The sequence below is a fragment of the Rana temporaria genome, chromosome 11, assembly GCF_905171775.1.
Source record: "Rana temporaria chromosome 11, aRanTem1.1, whole genome shotgun sequence".
Classification (NCBI taxonomy): Eukaryota; Metazoa; Chordata; class Amphibia; order Anura; family Ranidae; genus Rana; species Rana temporaria.
Window position 1 is genome coordinate 116,200,265 of NC_053499.1, and position 23,855 is coordinate 116,224,119.

The window sequence follows — 23,855 nt, forward strand, 5'->3', positions numbered from 1 at the left end:
GATCCATACATCAGTAGCTTTTCTCGGGTGACAGCTATATTTCCTGTTCTGTGAGTGAAGAACGATGACTACCACACAACCAGAAGCCACCATGGATGCTGCCAAGTCCTGCAGAGAGCAAAAAAGTCAAGACAGATTCATTTAATGAAGGTTAGCCGATCAACTGAGTCTGTGGACAGGCACACTCTGTGATCAGTTACAAAGCCTTCCTCGGCACTGAATGTGCATTCAGAATGAACGCTGGATACAGGACAGGCCAGTAGCACAATTGCATATTTTGCAAGCTCTGGCCAGTGATCCATCCTCAAGACCCAGTAACCCAGTGGATTTTTGGTTGGAAAGGTCTCCGAGTCTGATCTTGCCCCAAACATTATATATTTTTTTAAAGCAAAGGCCCTACAGATTAAAATGGTGGGTGTTGCAATTTTTTTCAAAGTATTTGCGCAGCAATTTTTCACCATTTGGAAAAAACATGCTTTTTTAAATTTTAATGCACTAAAACACACTATATTTCCCAAATGTTTGATGAAATAAAAAAGATGATCTTATGCCGAGTACATGGATACCAAACACGACATGCTTTAAAATTGCGCACAAATGTGAAGCAGCGACAAACTACATACATTTTTAAAAGCCTTTACAGGTTACCATTTTAGATCTACAGAGGTCTACTGCTAAAATTACTGCCCTCGATCTGACCTTCGCGGTGATACCTCACATGCATGGTGCAATTTCTGTTTACATTTGAAACCAGACCGACGCTCTCTCCCAAACATATCGCCATATGTTTGGGAGAGAAGCTCGTCTTCCTGCTGATTTAGATTTTGGTACTTCAATTGACAACATCTTTTTGATGTCCCACAAAGGCTATGTTGACAGATTACGGAAGAACTTGCGACAGGCATATGAGAAAGCTATGGAGCATGCCTCTACTAGGGAATTAAGAAACTTTGATTTGAAAGTGAGAATACAGGATTTACAACCGGGAGATTGAGTGTTGCAGGTCTCGCTCACAGAAACAAGTTCCAACCCCTGCCGCTCTGATGGATTAAAAGGATGAGGAAGTTGATGCCCACCGCAAGTTCCTAGTCCTGTGTTATCATCAGGAAAATGGAGGATTGAAAGAGAGGAGGAGGAAGATATAGTCAGGGGAGGGCTGGTAGCCTTAGGCCTGGGGGGCAAGTCCAGTCAGGTGGCCCATAGAGCGTGGAAAAGTGATGGATCAAGGAAAACAGTCAGATTTTTCATGATCACAAGAGTCTGCACAGAGCCTCCCCTTACATCAGAGTCCGCACAGAGCCTCCCCTTACATCAGAGTCCGCACAGAGCCTCCCCTTACATCAGAGACCGCACAGAGGCCCCCCCTTACATCAGAGTCCGCACAGAGGCCCCCCCTTACATCAGAGTCCGCACAGAGCCTCCCCTTACATCAGAGTCCACACAGAGCCTCCCCTTACATCAGAGTCCGCACAGAGCCTCCCCTTACATCAGAGTCCGCACAGAGACTCCCCTTACATCAGAGTCCGCACAAACCCCATATACATCAGATATGATGTAAGGGGTGCTCTGGGAAACTTGATTTAAGGGTGAATGCTGTGGACTATTGTGTAAAGAGGGTCTCTGCTCACAAAAGCCTGCCCCCCTCCCCTTTAACAAAGTCCACAGAGCACCCCTTTTTATACACTGGTGAGCTTACCAGGATGGAGGCTGAGGCGCAGGCAGGCCGTCTGATGCTTTTTTGGGTTCAAACTTCCTGTCCAGTGCCCACACATGCCCGGGGAGTGTGGGCAGGGCAGACTCAGATGGAGTAGGAGCAGATGAGCTCTATCTCTCCTCGTGTCTGTGCAGAGAGAGAAGGGGATGTCAGCGCTGGTGTGTGGTGAGGCTGAGGTATGTGTGAGACGAGACATAGCTCAGCTCTGCAGCCATCTACCTCGGAGCTGACACAGGCACAGTGGGAGGTGAGCAGCGGCCATGACTTGTGTTAACAGAGCTCCAGCAGGCATATTCCTTCTCTGCAAAAACAGCATTTGGTAGTGGCGGCCGGTGGCTGTGCATAGTGTCACCAGCCCGGGGGGGGGGGGGGGGGGTTTCCACCCTGCCCCCCCTCCCCTGGATATAGTGACTGTGCCCTTTTGGTTGTGGCTTGCAGAGAATGATCCAGAGGCTAGCATTTTGAAAGAGAAGAATAAAGGGGAAGTGTCAACCGAAGTGTCACCTAGAAAGACAACTGAAGTAACTAAGACGGCACGCCAGTCTCTCAGTTCGGAGTCTGAGAATATACCACCTTTCAAGCTCCCATTTCTACACCCCCCCACTGTTAATTGGGTAGGGGGTGACCCTGCTCTGACCTCTGACACCAATAGGTGGGACAAGGCAATTGCCCTGGCCTGTTCATAAACCGAGTTTGAGTTAACTGAAAATGTGTATAGATGGTTTCAGCAATATCCAATACCTGCTAAATCTAGATTGTGCTTGATGTTATTATAAAATTATTAATCTCTTTTCTCCTCAATAAGTTTAAGATGGATTTCTCCATGTCTTTGGGGACCAAAGAGTTTAAGTGGGGGGAGTTTCTTTATTGTTATAATGGGTTCTGCCCCCTCGGGCTTTAACATTGGAGTGAAAGGAGAGGTTCTTTCAGGGCGCTTTGCAAGCGCTATTTTTAGCGCTATAGCGCCTACAAATCATCTCAGTGTGAAAGCAGCTTAAAACATCATTAAAATTACCACTCCTTGCCAGACTGAATTTTTATTATATATTTTTTTCTTTGATACATTTACTTTATGGAAGTAGGCAGCTGGCCACACCATTTTTATTTTATTTTATAATCCTTTGCCTAATATTATAATTGTTTTTACATTTGGCTCCCTTTGACCAATGAGGTTTGAATTAGGCATCCGAACTTTAGTCTTGTTCCGCGATCCCGTTTCGAACTGAACCCAGGCTCTTCCCTTCACACTACTCTCCTATCTGCTAAGAAATGTCTGTATCATTGTTATATCCATAACCTTTCCTATTCTGGAATATTATGAGCTGTAAGTGTAATGTAGTTTAAAGTATATCTAAAGGCAAAGAGTAAGGAGGGAGTAAGAACACCAGTCAGTTTTTATTGCTTTCTGTGCCCCCGTTAGGAAGACTTATCCTCTCTATTTGTTCTGTTTACTGTTATCATCTAAAGTAAAAAAAAAGAAAATTCCAAATTTTGCGTTGACACCAGAATAGTAATAAAGGGTAAATCTTCCAATGGGGACACTAGTTCTGCACACTCCTAACCGGAAAGAGGCAAGATGACATACATGTACATGATTCTGTCAGTAAATGTACTGTGGCCGGGCGGCAAGCGGTTAAACTCTTGCATAACTAGTGGCCTTTTCTATAAAAGGAAACCTAGAATATTTAGGATTGAATATAGACATAGGTTTCAAATCAGTGGCTAAGGATCCATTTATCTGAGCGTTTTGGAATTGCATGATTCTGCCCACAATTAGAATCGCAGGAAAGCGCGGGATGTGTTGGCAATGCATACTAGCTCATTATAAAATACTTACCTTAGAACAAAGCCCCCGTACCGCCTCCCAGTCACCACTGATGGACCTGACAAATTCCCTCTGCGTTTCTTCTGTGTTCACGACTCCAGCGATGTCAGTGACCGGAGCTGCGATGACGTCACTCCTGAGCATGCCCAGGAGTCCTACATTCCGGCAAGGAGCTCTGATTTTCCGGCAGCATCCGCCGGACCTTCAGAGCACATGGGCCGCTGACATCAGCGGCTGCATGCTAAGTGAAAATCTCCTAAACCATACAGGTTTAGAAAATATTCATTGTAACTACGTCTGTACTTTGACGCTAAATACTGTTGTTATGGCAGCAGCTAGCTAGTATTTTCCGAAACGGCGTGCGTTTCTCTTTAAGGTAAAAGAGGTCTCTGCGATGGATTCGCTGCAAGATCACTTTTATCGGTGGCGGGAGAGGCCTCCCCTCTCACCACGTCCGCTCCCTTCACTGCCTGGATGCCGAGTGAGGGGAAGATGGCCCCACTCGGCTCCATAGCATTGGAGGGCGAAAGTGACGCTTTCGCCAAATGCTCTTAAAGGAGATTTTTTTTTTTTTTTCCCCAAATTATTTTTTTTTTTGTATTCTTGTGTACATATGAGATCTGAGATCTTTTTGCCCCCAGATCTCATATTTAAGAGGTCCTGTCATGCTTTTGTTTTTCTATTAAAAAGGATGTTTACATTCCTTGTAATAGGAATAAAAGTGACCCAAAAATATTTTTTGAAATGGACAGTGTAAAAAGAAAAAAGTTAAAGAAATACGATTTTTTTTTAAAGTACCCCGTCCTGACAAACTTGTGCGCAAAAGCGAACGCATACGTGAGTAGCGCCCGCATATGAAAACAGTGTTCAAATCACACATGTGAAGTATAACTGCAATCGCGAGAGCAATAATTCTAGCCCTATATCTCAAAACTGATTACCTGTAGAAATTTTTAAACGTTGTCTATGGAGATTTTTAAGGGTAAAAGTTTGTCGCCATTCCACGAGCGGGTGCAATTTTGAAGCGTGAGATGTTGGGTATCAATTTACTCAGCATAACATTATCTTTCACAATATAAAAATTGGGCTAACTTTACTGTTGTCTTATTTTTTAATTAAAAAAAGTGTATTTTTGTCCATAAAAAGTGCGCTTGTAAGACCACTGCGCAAATAGGAGGTGATAGAAAGTATTAAAACGACCGCCATTTTATTCTTTAGGGCGTTAGAAAAAAAAGATATAATGTTTGTGGGTTCTAATTTTCTAGCAACACATTTTTTTTATTTAACTTGTAAACACTGAGTCTGAAAAATAGGCCCGATCCTAATTGGTTATTAGCACCCCAAATGCAGTGCAATTTTTCCGCAATTGAAGTGCGATAAGAACCACAAGAATCACTGCAACCGCAATGCCAAATGCTCCTGGCTCTGTGCCAAAACATGGTACCTGAGCTTTTTTGGTGCAATTTTGCACCAAAGGGAGGCTCACTCGAATGATTGGTGCTGCTTCAAAAACGCAATACAAAAACTTGCAAAAAAAGCTAAAATAAAAACGTGGCGCAGTAGGTGTCGCTGCAGTATGCTCAGGTTTAAAGGGAACCTAATCGAAAAGGTTAGCCATCAAAAGCTCTAGTTAAAGCGGAGTTTCACCCATAATTGGAACTTTCGCTCATCGGATTCCCCACCCCCTCCGGTGCCACAATTAGCACCTTTCAGGGGAGAGGGGGGAGAGGACAGGTATCCTTTCCCACTTACGGGAGTCCGGGCCACGGCCCGTGACGTCATGGAGGGGCTCCCTCCTCCCCGGGCCAGTAGGAGAGAGGAGTAGACCTTGCGAATGCGCAGTAGGGTTCCCGGCGTGAAGCCGAAAGGCTACACTGCCGGGTACCCTTACCCGCAATGGCAGCGGGAGCACCCGACAGCTGATGGAAACATCAGCTGCGGGTGCAGACATCGCTGGACTCCAGGACGGGTAAGTGTCCATTTATTAAAAAACAGCAGCTGCAGTATGTGTAGCTGCTGGTTTTAATAAAAAAAAATTGGGGCGGAACACCGCTTTAGGTCTGGTTCAAATCACTGCCACTGTGCTGAGCTGGGCATACACAACGCAAAAGATGAGGCAAACTGCATAACTTTCAATAGCGTTGATGTGAGCTGGGGTAAAATTATGCAGGCATCGTATCGCATTCGCACAGCACCGCATATTACCGCACTGCAGTGCAAAGACTTGAATGAAGTGCCAAGTAACAAAATAAAGAAAATAGCGCACTGTGCCACCCCACTAGTGTCTGTGCGTTGTATTCTGGAGCAGGTGCAAAATTTAGCCTTAATCCCAATGCAAAGTACAATTATAGACAGCTACGAGGAACTTTCCTCTTAAAAACTATAATCTGTTAAACTCAAAAGTATTAAGCTGAAAAGATTAATCGTAGTCGGCAGGATTCGAACCTGCGCGGGGAAACCCCAATGGATTTCAAGTCCATCGCCTTAACCACTCGGCCACGACTACAAGCTAACATGAGCTTGTTTACATCTATATCTATTACTGATATACTTCCCTATCTCTATAAGGGCTCTACAGAGGGCAATGTTATAATAGTTGTTATATAGAGATACTCCTATAACTTTACAATCCGCGCTCGGATCATCTCTTATACAACATGCAGGTACGCAATATGCCAATTCCATGGTTGACGCAACCAGATTTCCTGTATATGACAACATTGCCCTTTATCCCAAAGATCTAGCCTAAAATTGTGCGTCCTAATACGTACTTTGACGCATTTAGCTCAGCAATTAACATCTAAGGATCTTAAATTGGGTAGAATGTAGTTGCTTAAACTATCAAAATTTGACACACACGTTGGCATGGATAAATATGATTGCAGAAATACTTATCTGAGCAGAGAACAATAGAGGAATGCGTACAACATTGCACAGTCTGCACTTAACAACTGCAACGAACGCAACTGCCATGTAACTACTTACGTCATAACTACGTACATGGACCGGGCTGCCACCTAGTGGCTGTGTGCCATCCTGCGCTCCACTCCCGATCCAGAGCTTGTTTTATTATAGTGCGATTGCTTGTATTTGCGCAGAGGACCCCAGATCTGTAGGTTGATAATTCTAGGATAGGGTGTATCAGCTCCCTTTTGCAATGCAAAGTTCTATAGAGCTCATCAATACTAATGCTGTTCTGTAAAGAAACAGCCTCAGCAACTAAAATACATACTAGCTCATTACGTATTACTTACCTTAGATCGAAGCCCCTCAAAGCCGTCCTCGCCTTCCCCTCCAGCCGCAGCCATCTCTCCCGGAGGTTACTTCCGGGTTTTCGCCGCTCCGGCGCTGTGATTGGCCGGAGCGGCGATGGCGTCACTCCCACACATGCGCATGGAACCGACACGATTCCCACGGAACTGGTATTTTCCGGCATATTTCCATTCAAGACCTGGCGTGCTCAGTGCGCCTGCACCGTTGTTTACAGCGCACATTCGCCGTAGACATCGGTGCCCAATTTTCTGCAAATATCTCCTTAACCATGTAGGTTAAGGAGATATTGCAAGCACCTACAGGTAAGCCTTAATGTAGGCTTACCTGTAGGTGAAAGTAGTATCAGAGGGTTTACATCCACTTTAAGCTATGTATATTGTAATTAAAAGGAAGTTAATGCTTCCTACATGTCAGGATAGCTGAGTGGTCTAAGATGCCAGACTCAAGATTGATATTCTACCCAAAGTGGGTGTTCTGGTCTCCGAATGGAGGCGTGTGTTTAAATCCCACTCCTGACCTATTTATCATGCCTTTTTCATCTGATTTACCTCAGGCTGAAAAAATGATTAAATAACCCATTTAAAACTAACCACATGTGGACCACCCACCCGCAATTATAGGCGGGCTACACAGGTAAAGTGACGTACCCGTACATTGCTGCATGCTCCCGTGTTTAGGGCATTCCTGGGTTTTAGGCACGCTTGTGCGCCTCCCAGATGCCCACCATAATTGTACACAGCGGAAGCCTGTCTGCAAGTCCCGGCCAATGATTCATGGCCAGGATCAAAGCCCAAAGCTCTGTGTTGACACACAACACAGGGCTCTGTACAGAGGGAACAATCTCTCTGCAGGTATGAGAAACAAATTTTTGGTATTTTTTCATATAGCAAAAAAATAAAAAACCTAGTTTTGACCAAATACCACCAAAAGAAAGCTCTATGGGTCCTTTCACATGGGCGATCTGCCCGGCGGACTCCGCTTTGCTCACCCGGGGATCGATCCGCTAATCCCTGTTGAGCAGGCGGATGGCAGATCCATCTCCACTCACTGTGCAGAGATGGACCTGTCAAGAATCCTTCTATCCTCTATGGGGAGATCGAATGAAAATGGACCGACTGTCCGTTTTCATCCGATCCCACCCGCCAGACAGATGGAAAATAGGCAGTGTCACTAGGGTAGTAGATGGTGTGTTGACAGTGTCAGTGGGGCAGTGGATGGTGTCAGTGGAGAAGTAGACAGTGTTAGTAGGGTAGAGGATGCTGGCAGTAGAGAAGTGGATGGTGTCAGTAAAGCAGTAATCAGTGTCGGTAGAGCAGTGGATGGAGTAAGCAGAGCAGTGGTCGGTGTCAGTAGAGCAGTGGATGGCATCAGAAGGGCAGTGAACAGTGTCAGTAGAGCGGTGGAAATGTCAGGAAGGCAGAGATTGGTGTCAGTAGGGCAATGGATGATGTAAGTCAGTAGAGCAGTGCACAATGTCAGTAGGGCAAAAGATGGTGTCAGTAAAACAGTGGTTGGTGTCAGTAGGGCAGTGGACAGTGTCAGTACTTTCTTTTAGTTTTTTTTTTTTACAATTTTATTAAATTATTTTTTACTTTTTATTATTATTTAAATGTTTTATCATACCTGTTTAGGGGCTTTGCTGAAATATCAGGGATCTAAATAGACCCCTGATGTCTCACTTTTAAAACAATGACAGATTAAGGACACAGTCCTCAACCTCCATCTCTGCAGTTTGTTCCAGTTACAAATGAACACAGTGAGTAATTAGTACCAATCACTCACCGTGTTCAGACAATGAAGTGGCCAGTAAATAACATATTTACTGGCCCCTTCCCCACTCTCCATCCTGAAGATCCCCTGCAGCAGCTGAACCAATCCCCATTCATTTGGCAGTAGCTGAACACCGGTGGGTAGGAGAAGGAGGGAAGGAGGAGGAAAGACCTCTAGTAAGTTCTACCGGTACTGGCAAGTTAAACCATGAACAAGAGAGGGACACCCAGTAAAAGTCTGAGTAGAAGATGGATAACTGTCTCTGGTGTCAGCTCCATGCACTTGCCTGGGACAATGGGCTGCAAGAGGACTGCAGATGGAAGGGGTGTGCAATATATCAGCCTCCCATTCCTATGTTGTCCTTTTGCTGCCACATGCCTAAAAGCAGATTTTCATCTATAAATCCTAAGTGCCGTCTGTCCACCCCTCCTCAGCTCCATTACCTGTATAGCAGCTATTTTTTTTTTTTTTTACCCTTTTTTCAGAAAAAGGCTTTTTGATCCTGCCTCCAATACTTGTCATTTGCCTAGGCTAATGACATGTACTATGCCCGCTATGTCACATATCCCAGGAGGCCTTACCGCTTCATTCACAGAGGAGCAGGGGGGTAGGCCTAGTGGCATTGGGAGGCCCGCATGCTGAACCCTGAAAAGCCAGCGGCTTTTTGATGACATCAGAAACAACATGGCGGGCCAAGCTCGATTGGTGGCAGAGCATGATGAGAGGACCTCAGCTGGACAATGCTGGATTTGGTGGATGGGTGAGTAACTGAGATGTGCAGAAAGGGCCATATTAAGAACATCATGGGCCTGGTGCTGAGGATTTTGGTTGGTGGGGCCTTTTATAAATAAATAAATAAGGGCTGTTACTGATTAAAATTTTCATGTTCGATTTAATCGTTTTTTTTTTTAACCTCTTGGGATCCGTGCTATAGTCAAATGACGGCTACAGCGCGGATCCGAAAATCCAAGTGGACGTCAATTGACGTCCGCCCCTTTGCGCGTTCCCCGCGCGCGCTCCAGAGCGCGTAGCGGGGAACTGCTGTGCTGGCCGATGTCTCTTGGACACAGCCAATCACAGATCGCCGCGAACGGCCAATCAAAGTGGCCGTTTGCGATGCGATCTGTGCGGCCAATGAGAGATGATCTCATATGTAAACATATGAGATCATCTGTCATTGCCGTTTTACACAGAGACAGCGTCCTGTCTCTGGAGAGGAGACCGATCTGTGTCCCTTGTACATAGGTCACCCCCCCAGTCACCCCCCTTCCCCCACAGTTAGAACACTAATTAGGGTACACATTTAACCCCTTCCTCACCCCCTAGTGTTAACCCCTTCAATGCCAGTCACATTTATACTGTAATTAGTGCATATTTATAGCACTGATTGCAGTATAAATGTGAATGGCGCCAAAAATGTGTCAAAAGTGTCCGATGTGTCCGCCAAAACGTCGCAGTCCCAATAAAAATCGCAGATCGCCGCCATTTCTAGTAAAAAAATAAATAAATAAATAATTCTGTCCCCTATTTTGTAGGTGCTATAAACTTTTGCGCAAACCAGTCGCTTATTGCGATTTTTTTTTTTTACCAAAAATATGTAGAAGAATACGTATCGGCCTAAACTGAGAAAAAAAAAAGTTTTTTTTTTTAAATTGGGATATTTATTTTTTTCAAAATTGTCGCTCTTTTTTGTTTATAGTGCAAAAAATAAAAACCGCACAGGCGATCAAATACCACCAAAAGAAAGCTCTATTTGTGGGGAAAAAGGGACATCAATTTTGTTTGGGAGCCACGTCGCACGACCGCGCAATTGTTAGTTAAAGCGACACAGTGCCGAAAGCTGAAACTTCACCTGGGCAGGAGGGGGGTATATGTGCCCAGTAAGCAAGTGGTTAATCGATTAATCTCGATTAATTATAACGCACATACAGATCCAACTACTTTTAGCTGATCTCCTTGCATTGCAACTCTGCATTAGTCAGTGGTGAATGTGGTATACACTATATACAATCACCCGACACTAGTTAGTTTCCACAATCCATGACTTAACTTCACAGTTCACACAAATACGTTTTAAATTCAAACTGTAGCACTGACGTAAGTAATTTTTTCTTATTAAACTTTAAGAAAAACAAAAAGCAAATTAGTTTAACTTTAATTATAAAACATATCTAGTATATTGACTGTCAGTCACTTTATAGTAGGCAAGTAGGCTTCACTTTAACCAGTCACGCAGACATACCAGAGTGTTTACATTTTCTGGAAGCAGACATGATCGCATTTTATTGACAATATACCCTGAAGAACTGAACAGTCTTTCGCACGGAAAAGATGTTGCAGATACACAAAGAATTGTCTGCACAAAACTGCTTAGGACAGGAAAACAATGGTTATTTTTGCCCCCTTCCCCTGATTGAGCCTGATGCATCCTCCTGCTCCACAGATGCAAAGGTACCTCAATCCAATGGGTGCAGTTTGCTCGCATCCAGCAGGGAAAGTCTCACTGTCAAGGCTGTCCGGTGACTTCAAGAATTTTGATCGATCAAAAAAATTATATATTAAATCGGGGAATTAATCTTTAATTTCCCCAGCCCTAATATAAATAACAAACAATTTTTTTGTTATAACAAATTAAATTAAAGAGAGAGAGGGAGGTTGAGAGAGAGAGGAAAAGAGAGGGGTGAGGGAGGATGAGGGAGAAAGTGAGAAGATGCGCATGCGTGGGAATTACATCAACGCAGCATGGCCAAGGCAAGTAACCGAAGGCAGCAAACCCAGAAGGAAGACCGGGTGAAGATGGAAGCTCCCGGGCCCCGACCGGATTGATCACAGCGCAGCACTGGAGGGCTCAGTCTGACAATTTAAGTGTACCCTAATGTGCTAATATGCTGTGCATTCTTGTACGTTGTGGCATAACCTACCTCAGGGCCTCTAAAAAGTAGTAATGTTGGCAAAGTTTATTACCGCTTTAATATCAGAGGATCCCAGGAGCCTCTCATGGGGCCCCCTACTGACCCGTTGGCCCTTGGGCAGTGCCTAACTGCACAGTTGCCAACATTTCAAAAATATTTTCAGGGACACTTTTTTTTTTACAAGTGCAATATTTAGAGTAGCTGAGATCCCCGATGTTCCTCTATACATCATAGTAGTAATCACAAAATTAAATTAGTACTAATAATGGGGCAGAACAAATATGAGAAGATTTCCTTTAGTTGAACTAACAAAAGTGTGTCCATTCTAGAGCTGGTAACATTGAGGATATTCAGTATCATTTTAAAGAACTGTTTTTGTGGGTAAGAGGCGTAGGAGAGGAGTATGGATGGTATAAAAGTGGGAAGTATGTGCAGGTGAGGGAGAGGAATGTGGAGGGTCTAACAGCGGGCACTATGTACAGGAGAGGAGTGCGGAGGGTATGGCAAAATGCACTATGTGCAGGAGAGGAGTGTGAAGGGTATAACAGTGGGCAGTATGCGCAGCAGAGGAGTTTGGAGGGTATGCCAGTGGGCAGTATGTACAGGAGAGGAGTGTGGGGGTATGACAGAGGGTAGTATGTACAGGAGAGGAGTGTGGAGGGTATGAAAGTGGGCAGTATGTACAGGAGAGGAGTGTGGGGGTATGACAGAGGGTAGTATGTACAGGAGAGGAGTGTGGAGGGTATGAAAGTGGGCAGTATGTACAGGAGAGGAGAGTGGGGGTATGACAGAGGGTAGTATGTACAGGAGAGGAGTGTGGAGGGTATGAAAGTGGGCAGTATGTACAGGAGAGGAGAGTGGAGAGATGGCGGGTGCCCGGAGGTGATCGCTCCCGCCGGCTGAAATGCGAAGAGACATATAATTACGTGATTTTGTGCTGCCGAGCCAACCCGTATAACTGCGGCGGCTGGTCGGCTAGTGGTTAATAATCCTACAGTAGCTCATCAAAATAGTACTGAATAGTAATGAACTGAACTACTTGGCACACTCATCCTTTTGCTTTGGAACTGTAGGGGGGTGGGGGGCAGGGAAGAGCCCGATAACTCATTTCACTAATTAGTTTTCTTTGTTGAGTCAGCTAATTATGTTTGGCCAGAGTTGGCTCATTGTCTAGTGTTTGTTTTTTAAAGACATTTTTTTCTGTGTTAATATAATAAATGTAACAATTAAAGAGGAATGGTATATATGTAATGAGTTTCATAAAAAAAAAATACAGGCTGTTTATACATCTGGTTCCATGGTGTAATGGTTAGCACTCTGGACTCTGAATCCAGCGATCCGAGTTCAAATCTCGGTGGGACCTTGCTTTAGTTTTCATACTGTTTTCTTCATCATAATCTGAATGTACAGAAAGTATATATATTCTAAATGCCATAGAAAATCCAAACAAACAAACAAAGGTGTACATTGATGAAAACAATTCACTTTTGGATAAGTACAAAAAAAAGAATTCATGAACCTACAAGAACAGCATTTGCTTCAATGATACTAAATATGGCTGTAAGATATAGTGCAGTGGTGGAAATAAAATAGTGCTAAATCTAAACTCTAATAATTAAAGTGATGTGAGAATTATTTTAATATCAATGTAAATTAAATAAAAACATTTGTGCCTCCCCGTCGGGGAATTGAACCCCGGTCTCCCGCGTGACAGGCGGGGATACTGACCACTATACTAACGAGGAGTGGCTATGAAGACTGAACTAAGTTTTCTGGCTAAAACTAAAAGCTAGCCAGCTTGTCACATCCTACATGTTTGGGAAAATTGACTTGTACTGATCCTTCCTTGTTGTAAACATTTTTTTTCCCCTGGGAGCATGTACCTGTCAAAAATCGATGCCCAAAAAAAAGAAAGAAAGAAAAGTGATCTGAGTTGAAGTTTGGTCTTCTTCCCTCCCTGCCCGCAACCTTCTGAGACACATTGCGGGTTCCAGGAGGCTTCTGGACCATTCAGATAGCACAGGTCATGCATGCACAGTGAGGAACCAGCTTCTAAACCAGCCCGGGTGAAGACAGTGCTGGATCCTTGGGCTGGTAAGAGTCTTTCTATTACCGCAGATTTACTTTGGTAGAGTGGCCCCACTGCGCTGCGCATGTATATGATTCAGCACTTCCAGGCGGGGGAGGGGGTTCCTATTGAGAGGTTAGATGATTGACGTCTGGTGAAAAACTTCCCATGGCGCATAAAGCGCATCACCAGTTTTCCGTAAATAGCCGACCTGTGAGTCGGCTCTATATGGCGCCTGCGCGGTCAGCTCTTCACGGCGGGCGCAGGCACCGTATAGAGCCGACTCGTAGGTCGGCTATTTACGGAAAACTGGTGACGCGCCTTATGCGACATGGGAAGTTTTTCACCAGACGTCAATCATCTAACCTCTCAATAGGAACGCCCAGTCCCGCAGGATTTAGAAGCCGGGGGGAAAATAACAATATAACGGTATGTACGGCAAAAAATTTAAAAAAATGCCAGCATACTGTACATGTCGTTAGTATGCTGGATTTAATGTTAGATAATTGTTTTAGGGTAAACCTCCACTTTAAGATGTCCTGTCATGCTTTTTTTTCTATTACAAGGGATGTTTATATTTCCTGTAATAGTCCTGTAATCCTTTTTAAAAGGACAGTGTAAAAAAAAAGTAAAATAAATAAGAAAAAAATTAAAGCGCTTGTCCCGACAAGCTTGCACGCAGAAGCATACGCAAGACGTGCCCGCATATGAAAACTTTGAGTAGTTGACAAGCCAACCAAATTGGTTCAAGGTGTTCAGGACCAGCTGCACATGTGTTACCAGAGTTTCTCTGTGCTGCGATAGAATCAGTATGTTGTCTAGTGCAGGATCTGTATCCCCTTCTCTCGGAGGGGGACTAGGATGGGCACTAGAACCTTGGTAAAGGTTCTGGGAGCTGATGAGATCCCAAAGGGAAGACATTGAAATTGAAGGTGCAGGTCGCCTATCTGGAACCCGAGAAAGTGCTGGAAATGATGATGGATGGGGATGTGAAGGTATGCATCTTGGAGATCTATAGAGACCATCCAGTCCCTTGGCTGCACTGATAGTTACTGTGTTTAAAGACTCCATTTTAAAGTTCTCTACTTGGATGTACATGTTCAGCCTCTTCAGGTCCAATTCTGGCCTCCAGCCTCCCAATTTCTTGAGGACTAAAAAGCCTGGGGGATAGAACCCGAGTGTTTCTCAGAGTCTGGTACCGGTAGCACTGCCTGTTGGTGTAGAAGTATCTGAATATATTGAAAGAGAGCCTCTTTCTTTTCTCTGGAGACCGGTATCTTGGTGGGTTGGAAGGAAAAGGGTGGAGGGCAGCTTTTGTCTGGAGGTGGAGATTGCCCATTGATCCGTGCAATTTTTCACCCAAACCTGGGCGAAGGATTTGAGTCTCCCTCCTGCTGGACTGGTTTGAGTGGTGTGATATTGGGGATGTTTAGCTCTCGTGGTAGATGCGTTTTCGTGTAGTGAGTCGACATCAAACAGGCACATATCGATAAGGGCCTGGTAGCCCACGTTTATTAAATGAGAAAAACAAAAGTCCACTCAGGAATCCCACGCAGGGGTTTAAACGATGTTCAGAAATAACTGAAAATACCAGCCCACCTGGCTACTCTTCGACAGCACTGCTGCCATAGGTACTGGTCACTTAAACCAGCAGCTCCTCCAGGCCCCCAGTCTTGGATGCATACAGTCTTAGGGGTCCTTAAACGCACACAGCTTCAAGCCCCTCAATGCACACATTGGATGCACACAGCTTAAAGCCCTTCAACGCACACAGCATCTATCTTCACACAGGGACACTCACTAGCAGTCACTGCTCCAACTCCACCTTCCTCTCACTTGTGCTCTCCTAGGCCCTTCATTTTATGAGCTGTGTGCACCTGGGCACACACTCTGCAGGCTGTCTTTAAAACCCAAACACAGGGTTGGGGATCCCATCCCACCCAAGACGCTGAAGGATCTCCAAGCCACAGAGCCCCATGCAGAAATGGAGCAGTTTTCTCTGTTTTTAAATTTACGCTCTGCACTCAGCTGATATGCAGCCCCTGTGTCCACTTTAATCCCATTTTCATTGGGACAGAGCCTCGCTCTGCCACAGTGGGTAAGGAGTCAAAAGGACTTCTGGCTTTCAACCGTTGATGTTGAGGCTTTAGGTTTTCCCAACTTGATAAAGACGGCCTGTGATCCCTTCCAGCCACTTCTGTATTCCTTACCCGGACAGAAATATTTAGACAGAATAAAGGTGGATAAAGCACCTGGACCAGATGGCATCCACCCACGGATCCTAGCTCTGTCATTTCAAAGCCACTGTATCTAATATTTAGGGACTCATTAATGACAGGAATAGTACCACTGGATTGGCGCAGGGCCAATGTGGTGCCCATATTTAAAAAGGGAACAAAGTCTTTACCAAGTAACTATAGACCTGTTAGTCTAACTTCTATAGTTGGGAAGATACTGGAACGTTTAATAAAAGACCACATGGATGAGTTCTTGCTGGAAAAAAACAATTTAAGCAGCAGACAGCCTGGATTCATGAAAGACAGAAGTTGTCAGACAAACCTGATTTCCTTTTATGAAGAGGTAAGTAAAACCCTGGACAGAGGCATGGCTGTGGACGTGATATATTTGGATTTAGCAAAAGCGTTCGATACAGTTCCGCACACACGGCTCATGTGTAAGGTCTACAGGATTGGATATATCAGTTTGTAAATGGATAGAAAACTGGCTGAAAGACAGAATTCAGAGAGTCGTGGTTAATGATTCTTACTCTGAGTGGTCCAATGTTATCAGTGGTGTACCCCAAGGTTCAGTGCTGGGACCCTTACTTTTCGTTTCCAATAGTTTTTTATTAAATTTTTCAAGACAAAAAAAATAGGGTGTACAGAAATAAAAAAGAGAGGGGGAGGGGGAGAAACAATCATAGCCTCTATTCGGAGGACTAGCATAGATACAAATTTTTGCAGGTCACAAGCAGATCATTAACTCAACTTTTAGTACTCCTACTGCAATCATCTATCAGGACGGATAACTTAGACCCTGCCCCGGGTCTGTCATTTGAGGCACTATCTAGACCCATGGGGTCAACAAGTAACAGTCAGTTAAAGCTGATTCAATATATTAACCATGGGAAACAGCCTTATAAATGTATAAAAAGGAGAGGAAAGAGAAGTAAGAAAGATAAAGAGGAAAAGGAAGGAAAAGAAGAAAAGAGAAGAAGAAAGGGGAAAAAAAAAAAAGGGAGGATGGTGCATCCCTACCCCGGCGGCGAGAGGGAGGTATCAGAATAGAATAAACCCGTTCATTGGCACAGATCAATGTACCGTCGTGAGATAAGAGATCCAAGGGTCCCACACCCTGTCAAAAAACGCTACTCTGTCGTTCAGGATGGCTGACATCCTCTCGTTCACCAAAATCCAAGACAATTTAGACTTAAGTAGACAAAATGGGACAGTGGGGGACCTCCAAGACTTGGCAATGGTTATTCTAGCTGCCACAAAGATAAAAGCTATCAGTTTTCTCAAGTGTTTTGTTGTTCCCTCCACCGGGCGTCCCAGCAGTGCATGGAGAGGCGACTTAACAAGATTCACCTGGGTTAGAGAGTAGATAAAATTATAAGTGCGTATCCAAAATCGTCTCACCCTTTGGCACGTCCACCAAATGTGATACATAGTACCATCCGCACTGCACCCCCTGAAGCACCGCGGAGACGCCCCCGGGACAAAGCTAGCAATACGTGCAGGTACCATATACCAACGCAATAGTACTTTATAATTAGCCTCTATTATAGAGGTTTTGATATATGACTTAGAGGCTCCCTGTATCAGCTTACTCCAGTCCGCCATGTCCAGTTCCATACCAATATCCTGTTCCCACTTAGTCATATAGGCCATTTTTTGGGTACCGGAAGACAGCAGTCCATAAATCAATGATATGTGACCGGAGTGTTTGTCAAAGGTTCTGCAGAGTTGTTCCATAGCCGTAGATGTAGTAAGATCAGAAGTGCGATTTAAAGACTCTAGAAAATGCGCAATTTGAGCATATCTAAAGTATTCAGAGTTCGGAAGACCGTATTTCTCCTGCAGAACCGTTTTTGACAAAGCCCCCTTATGATCGCACAGATCTGCTATCCTCAATAAACCCTTATTGGTCCACCAGGAGAAGTCCTGGGGACGGAGACCCGGGGTGAACAGGGGATTGTGAAATAAGGGCGCCATCAGGGTGTGTGGCGACTTGAATCTGTAAGTTTTTGACAAGCAATCCCAGAGGCCCATGGAAAACGACAACGACGGGCACATCATAGATGGTCTATCCCGTCCCCTCAGCCACATAAGGTGGCTGACCTCTCTGTCTGGGTTCAGAGAGGACTCCAACCCCATCCAGAGCGGCCTGGACCGACCAGTATGAAATCGGATCAACTGGGCCAGTTGAGCTGAATGGAAATATTTTAGAAGGTCCGGCATACCTAAACCGCCGCCCGATTTCGGAGAGTATAGTGTCTTCTTGTTCACCCTAGGCCTCTTATGGTCCCATATGTACTCAAGTAATTTAGCCTGAAACCTCTTGAGGTCCGCCCCAACTACAGCTATTGGGAGGGTCCTGAAAAGGTATAACACCTTTGGTAAAATGGTCATCTTGACCGAATACAGCCTGCCGAACCACAACGGGGGTTTGTTTGACCACCTTTGAAGGTCTTCCAGCAACTTTCGAAACAATGGGGGATAGTTCTTCTGATACAACGTAGTAAGGGTTGGAGTTAAGTAAATACCCAGATAAGGGAGTGCCTCTTCCTGCCAGCTAAAAGAGTAGTGTCCGCGCAGAGCACGAACTACATGGGGTTGTAAAGAAATGCCAAGAACCTGGGATTTGGAATGATTGACCCGTAAACCTGTAAATGCCGCAAAATGTCCCAGCACCGCGTTTAGAGTAGGCAGTGAGGAGACCGGGGAGGAGAGGAGCATCAACATGTCGTCCGCGAACAGCGCACATTTGTGCTCCCGCCCTCCACAACTAACCCCTAATATATCAGGATGTATTCTAATCTTGGTCGTCAAGGGCTCCAAAGCCAGGATGAACAACAAAGGAGATAGCGGGCAACCTTGTCGGGTACCCCTATTTATAGAAATGTCCCGAGACTTATAGCCCTTGACCAGCAAGTTTGCAATAGGGGCGCTGTATATCGTTTGGAGTGTTGTCAGGAATCTTGCACCAAACCCGTATCGTCCTAGTATAAAAAAAAGATAGTCCCAAGACAGGGAATCAAACGCTTTTTGCAGGTCTAACGAGAGCAGTAGAGCTCCCCTCTGTCCGCCGCCATCCCAGCCCGAGTTTATCGCGGATATGATGTCAATAATTCTCCTAGTCTGATCTGGGGCCTGTCTGTGTGGTACAAACCCCACCTGGTCCGGGTGGATATATCGAGCTAGAAACGAGTTCACACGAGTGGCCAGTATTTTTGTCAGTAATTTAAGATCCACATTGATCAGTGAAATTGGGCGATAGTTTGTGCAATCACTATGATCCTTATTAGGCTTAGGGATGACATGTATGAACGCCCTATTCTCCTGTGACGGGAGAGGGAGCCCTTTTCGCAACCCATTGAAAAAGGCACAAAGGCGCGGTGCTAGGATTTCAGTATATTTACGGTAATAGTGTCCAGTAAACCCATCCGGACCAGGCGATTTAGAAGGGTTCAGGGATTTAATGGCCGCCACAGTTTCCTCTATAGTAAATTCTTCCTCCATTAGATCTACATGGTCTTTGGTTAACTTGGGGATGGGTATATCTCGCAAAAATGCCTCTGCCTGATTTTGATTAAAATCACCCGAAGATTTATATAGTTTGGAGAAAAACGACGAAAACTCTTAAAGTATTTTGTGGGGGTTCTGGGTGACTTGGCCAGTCCCCAGACGTAATTTAGGGAGAGCGGGATTAAACGGCCTAGGTGTTAGTTTTCTTGCCAGCAATTTATTCGGTTTGTCCCCCAAGGAGTAAAATCTATGGCGCGACCACCTTAGATATTTCTCCGCCTTTGTAGTAAGACTCAAATTCAGAGCTGTACGCGCTTCATCAATTTGAGATCTAAAATCGAGGTGTGGGTTAGATTTTTGCTCGCGCAAGATGCGCCGCAACTCTTCATCCTGTTGACATATCATGCGTTCACGCTCCCTCTTAACCTTAGTGGCAAGCTGTATAAACGTGCCCCGAATCGTGGCCTTATGGGCCGCCCATAGCGTCACCGGGGAGGAGACTGAAGACAAATTTTCTCTAAAATAGTTTTGTATCGCCTGCTCAATTTCTCCCTCAAAGATCGGATCGTTAAGCAGTGACTCGTTCATACGCCACGACGGTGGGCTTGATTTAGCCCAAAGATCAGTTAGCACTACTTGAACCGAAGAATGATCCGACCATGCCATTGGGAGTATCTTTGCAGACGAGACAAACGAAAGCAGGGGAGAGAACGTGAACACATGGTCTATGCGCGAATATGTCCTGTGTACATGAGAGTAGTGTGTAAAGTCCCTATCAGTTGGGTGAGCATCCCTCCATACATCTATCAGATCGTAACTATGTAGAAGACGTGCCAGTGCCCCACTCAGTCTAGAGGCGTGTTTTAAAATCCCATTCCCAGAGTTCGATTTATCAAGAACCCGATCTAGCGACGTGTTGCTATCACCTCCCAGGATCACATGGCCCGCCACATGGGGCATTATGATCTCCAGCATGGTGCGAAAGAAAGTTAGTTGACCCGTATTAGGAGCATAGTACGACAGGAAGGTGACCTCGCTCTCGTTAATTTTCCCCACCACCATGACATATCTACCCTCCTTATCTCTAAGTACAGTGGTAGGCGTGAATGGGACCTTCTTGGCAAAACAAATAGCAACCCCCCGTTTCTTATCAGGGCCATTAGACGAATACACCGTTGTGTATCTCGCATTTAAATATCTAGGGGCAGAAATCTTAGAAAAATGTGTCTCCTGTAGGAGCAAAATATCCACCCCCATCTTGTGATATTGCTGGAAGGCCTTCGCTCTTTTAGTGGGGGAATTGATACCCTGCACATTATGTGTAAGAATGGTGTATTTGACAGGCGGCCCGTCAGCCATGGTGATTCGGCAGTCTGTACTCACGGTTTTGAAGCTTCGAGGATTCAGGCCCGATACGCCCCGGGCATTGTAGTTGTATCTCAGTTCGGGAGGGGGATGCACCAACAGAGAAGTGAACTCGAGAAGAGAAGAGAAAGATCAGGTTATAGAGGAAAAGACATAGAAAAAACCGGCATGTATTCATCCTATCACAGGCTATCCTAAACCGGTTTAATAACATTTGTGTCCGGGAGAAAAACCGGAGAAAAAGAAAAATGAACAAAAACATCCAAATAATCAAAAAGAATGGAAAGGAGGGGGAAAAAAATATTTCCCCCCTCCCCTCCATTGACACACCGCTAATCAGCGTGTATTCGGGGGGTGTAGAAACACCCGTCAACTTGGGTGAAGTTACCTCTACTCGGAGAGGAGAGACAAGTTCACAAAACGTGGCATGCAATACCACCTCGGCCCTTTGTATACTCCAATTTAGACGGACAGGTGGCACCAGTCAGTCAAACGAGATATCTCCTATAGGAGGAAATTAAGGAAGAAACAATATCAAGCAAGTGGACATTGATGGTCAGACTTTAAGGCCAAGGAAGTATGGTTTTGTAAAAAAATATAATTTAATAGCATATAAATAAATTAAACAGAATATACATAAAATAAATAAGTTCAAAAAAAAATTGTCACAAATTCATCAACAGTAGATGACCACTGTACATTCCTCCGAAGTCGCCAACGCACGTTTCGCCGTGGGGCTTCTTCAGGGCGAGGATGAGGAATATAGAGTTAGCAGAGAGATAGAAACTTATCTGCAATAATATAGTGTGGCATATTAGTCAAACAAAAAAATTAATCAAGATACAGACTTAAAATAAAATGAGAAAGTGTCATAGTGTGTATTTACATGGCTGGTGGTCCCTCGATGGGTGCATCCACGGGGCATATAAGATAAGGATGGAAATATATCAAGTCGGGAAGTAAACTTTAGGTGCAAGCTTCCGGGAATCGAAAATCTGGTTGACAAAAATATATATGTACATATGTAGTACTTCAACATAATATATATGAATTCTTATTTTAGCTGCTATCGACGCGCAGACACAGAGTAAAAAATTGAAATGAAGATGAAGGATAGGACAGGACACTAAGAACCTAATATGTGTATATGCATGCACAAGCCTAATTGCACGTACATGCATGCACACACACGAGAGAGAGGGAAAAAAGAAGAAAGAAAAAAGTAAAAGTAAAAAAGAGATGATAAGGTGAATATGTTAATTATAGTAGATAGTAAGGGGGAAAGAAAGTCATGTGAACAAATGCATTGAATAAAGTTGCTACATAGTTACTGCAGTCTTAATAAAAAGATGAGACCAAACGGCCACCATAATCACCTTAGGTGAGTCGAAAGGGTCAAGACTGCAAGTCCAAAGGGTGGAAGATATGTACCACAGGAAAAATTGATACTCGGACTGTAATAGTAAAAAAGTAAAAAAAAGGGTAAAAAAAATATATATATATATGTATATATAGCGAGAAAAGCTATTAAACAACCTTTAAGGACTAACATTTATGATGGAAATAAGGAGTTAATCAAAAACTCCAGGTTACCTATTTTTATGAAGTCCTGAGCACACTGGGACAGCAGATGGCAGTATAACAGCAATGTAGAGGGGCTTACATAAAGAAACCCTTTCTGTAGCAGCCTTTGTAAGGGGCTTTTATTACAGGCCTGTTGGGATGAAACAATATGTCTATTCAAAGGTCATTCTAGAGTGTGGTGAAATTGAAAGAACAAGCTTGGAGCAGAGGAAGTGACTTACCCTGTAGCTGATTGCAATGCGTCTGTGTCCCAGGGTGTACACGCGGTAACACAGCGCCATTGCATGAGCATCAGGTTTATATAGGCTGTGGGATCACATGGACGTATGACGTAATGACGTCATAGATGCGCGCCGTTTCGGTAGTGCGGCGCATAAATAAAAATCCCATTGAGGCGGACTAATATGGCGAATCGCCCACAACGGCCCACAAAGATTCAGGGCACAAATAAAAAATTCCACATGCCCAGACAGAGAGACGCACAGGAATAGCCATCACAGCGCAAACACCTAATGAATATTAGGCACTCAGTGGTGAATTAAAATTTGTAGCATGGCTTAACTGTGATAGTTAATGTTAATGCTAGGGCTGCCATCTAGCGGTTATAATGGGGAAATCATCCCTAATAATAAACTAGATGAAAAAAGCCCCGTTGATGATCCATTAAGTATAGTATATGGTAATGTGTTTAGTGTCACCAGAGTGAATGAAGAGACGGTGCACATGACGTTTATAAATAAGAGGAGAAAACAAAAAGGGAAAAAAGGAAAAAGAAAAAAGGACACTGTATCTACACATAGAAAGCAGCACATGTCAATTATCAAAAATATTGACCAATACCACTGTCAACCAGATATCAAAGTAGGAAATCCTGCAAATTAGATGGTTATGTTATGAAGGGAATTGACCCTCACAAACCGACAATACTAGTCATACAGGCACCCGGTGCATCCACAGAGGGGCGTCTGAGCAAAAAACACACACAAAGACATACCCACAGAATATAAAATAGAAAAAATATATATATACACATGATGAATATACAGAGGTAAATATCTACAAATAAGTAGTTACAGAGTACTTCCTGTGTGGGTATGGAGATTCCATCCCAATGTATCAATATTAACATATCTTCAGATGTATAAGGTTAACAATAACAAATGTAAAAAAGAAAAGAAAAAACCATTGTAATAGCGATAGCAAAAAAAGCAATTTGCTAACCCATAAATACCCTCTAATCACTATTAAGGTCAGCATTGATGGACAAGTTGGCCGACGGCCTGTAGCAATATTATCATATCATGGGGGTATATTGAAGGGAGAAGAATGATGATTAGTATAGGTGATATGAACACAAATATGTCTAAGGACACCTATTCTTTTTCAAACATAACTATTTTATTCCTCACGAAAGGCGGAGACATGGTCAAAGAATTCAAATATTCAGGAACGGTTTGAAACTCAATGAGTCATTCAATCCTGGCCAGGAGTTCGCCTTGAGGCGATAGATCCATTGAGTCTCACGCTGTAGCACTTTCTGATCATAATTACCACCTCTAGGGTCCTCTGTAATGTGGTCCAACACCGCAAACTGAAC

The 23,855-nt window shown here is 44.1% G+C and overlaps 3 non-coding genes across 3 annotated transcripts; 1 reads left to right on the top strand and 2 right to left on the bottom strand.

Moving 5' to 3' along the window:
• Positions 1-5,963: 5,963 nt before the first annotated feature.
• On the bottom strand, positions 5,964-6,045 carry TRNAS-UGA. Its single transcript has one exon. It is a non-coding gene; the product is annotated as a tRNA-Ser (tRNA).
• Positions 6,046-12,785: 6,740 nt separating this feature from the next.
• TRNAQ-CUG lies at positions 12,786-12,857 on the top strand. Its single transcript has one exon. It is a non-coding gene; the product is annotated as a tRNA-Gln (tRNA).
• A 310-nt stretch (positions 12,858-13,167) lies between these two features.
• Positions 13,168-13,239, bottom strand: TRNAD-GUC. The gene has a single exon. It is a non-coding gene; the product is annotated as a tRNA-Asp (tRNA).
• Positions 13,240-23,855: the final 10,616 nt, after the last annotated feature.